The sequence below is a fragment of the Aptenodytes forsteri genome, unplaced genomic scaffold, assembly GCF_000699145.1.
Source record: "Aptenodytes forsteri isolate BGI_AS27 unplaced genomic scaffold, ASM69914v1 C13664871, whole genome shotgun sequence".
Taxonomy (NCBI): Eukaryota; Metazoa; Chordata; class Aves; order Sphenisciformes; family Spheniscidae; genus Aptenodytes; species Aptenodytes forsteri.
In genome coordinates this window covers 1-2069 of record NW_008804219.1, presented here as the reverse complement: position 1 = coordinate 2069, position 2069 = coordinate 1, and the positions used below count along the sequence as shown (strand labels likewise).

At 51.2% G+C, this 2069-nt stretch overlaps 1 long non-coding RNA gene across 1 annotated transcript; it reads right to left on the bottom strand.

Annotated features, from left to right (window-relative positions):
• Window positions 1-351: 351 nt before the first annotated feature.
• Window positions 352-1238, bottom strand: LOC103893202. The gene is made up of 2 exons (XR_658064.2): window positions 1022-1238; window positions 352-482 (listed from the first exon to the last, which is right to left on the bottom strand). It is a non-coding gene; the product is annotated as an uncharacterized LOC103893202 (long non-coding RNA).
• Between the last annotated feature and the right edge of the window lie 831 nt (window positions 1239-2069).

Genomic DNA, 2069 nt, shown 5'->3' with positions numbered 1-2069 from the left:
CTACCAAGTTCTGCAGTAAAAGCAGTGCACGTTTAGGAAACCCAGATTAGAGATGTGCAGAACAGAAGTCCAACAGATTGACTGGGTTCTTTCTGACGCTACACTCGCTGCCAAAATTTCAATACCTAGTTCATAAAAGCAGCGTAAGCTTTTGTGCTCTTCCTGTTCGCAGGCCGGAAGAGTTCAGAAAAATCCGAGGGGGTCTATCCTACGCCTTCACTTGAGCCACAAAAAGCCCAAAGCCCCTCCATCCCAGGATCACAAAGCGAGGAGGCTGGCTGTTCGCCCATCAGCAGAAGGTTTTCTGGGCAGCAGTACCCGCGTCCGCCCTGGCAAACGCACCGGTCACTCACCTGTGAACATTTTCACAAAGTCGGCACTCGACATGCTCATAACCACGTCAGCCGTCACAGGAGGCTTTCCGAAACCAGCGCTCCCACCCTTGGTTTTCAGGTCAATATACCAAGTGCCTCCGTCATCACCTGAACAGACAGTGACAAGAGGTGACGAGGCAGCAAAGGCGCCCTCCCTACTCCTCCCCGTCAGGCGGCCGCTGCCGTGTCCGTTTGGAGCAGTCACACGACACTACGTACGCTGGCGGCGCTCTGCAAGAGGTTACCACTCGCCCCGCGTTCTGCGTGCAGGCAAGGCCAGCCTCTGGCAGAGGCCCCGCAGCACCACGCATCGGGGACGCGGGCAGAAGAGCCCAAAGGCAGCACGTTGCTGACAGAGCTGGTGCTTTCACCGTGACCCTGCGAGCGCCCCGTCTATCGATCGCCATGCTAACCCCGTGCCGTAGGGCCAGCGCTGTGACAAAGCCTGCCCGCATACGCCAGGAGCGGCAGCAGCCTCCTGCGCGTGCTGAAGTTGGTCCCGAGAAGGAGCAGCACACAGAACAAGCAGAACAAAAGGTGGTCTGTTTCGGGATCAGCCTGAAGAGGCGAGTGTTCCTCTTTGAAAACACCCGGGGCCTTTTGCCAGGAGTGTGAGCACGTGGAGGTTTTACACGGGATGGTCTTACCAGATAATTCAAACTGAAAGACACCCTGAGTCGCTCTCACATACTCTTCGCTCATTGCCCCCTGAATAACTCTGAATGTTTCTGCAACAGGACTCGGTGGCTTGGCTGGGGCAGATCCTGCGTTAACCTTCGCTCCACCTGGTCCTTCACGCTGGGATCCGCTTAACTTCTTCTCCTCTTTGAATGCTTGGGAAGCACCTACAAGAAAGGGATTATTTTTCTCTTTCAAACGCAAAACGCTTTAAACCTGCACGTAGAAACACGCGTAGAGAACTCCGTTTGAAAAGATTTAAGCTTCACGCTAGGGAAAACGAGTATTTTCCCATTTCAGTGTTAATACTGACAAAGGGTGGGTTTAGCACCTGGGAATCTGAGGAGGTGCAGAGCACCAAAGGTAATTTTGCAAAATATTTCTCTTCCTAATACGTCAAAAGAAAAGTGAAAATAAAACCACGGCAAAATTCTAATTCTGACTGTTCGCAGTTCGTTACAAATGCTTCCACAGCACATTGCTGTCTAATGCAATCCACACGCTCCTGACAGCACTCGCAAAACCCAAACCAGTGTCTTTAATAAACGCCGCTTTCACCTCAAAATACTTCTCCCTCTTCTCTGTCTCGCTAAGAACACGGATATTTTATTAAGCCTTCTGCAAAGGCTTCTAAGCTGTAAATGAATTCGCTGCTTTAATCGGCATTTTACCATACCGCGGTGAACACGTACATTTAACAGTGAGGGACAGCATTTGCAATATACAAGGCTGATCAAGTGGAACAGCCCCTGCAAACGTTGTCAAAGGTCTCTTAGGTGTCTTGAGGATCAAAACACAGTTAGGACTATCCTGTGAGTCCCTGCTAAATAACCTGTGCCGTGAGGCCCAGGGAACTAACACCATCCCTCCCTGGCAGAACAGTCCTCGTGCGATTGCTCAAACAGTATTTTCAGGGGAAAGGGACTGTTCAAACTTTGCCTCCTCTGCCCTTCTCTTATCCCTGTTTTGGCACTCCTATGACACCTGCTCAGCATTCTTAGTTGCCCTCCTACTTGA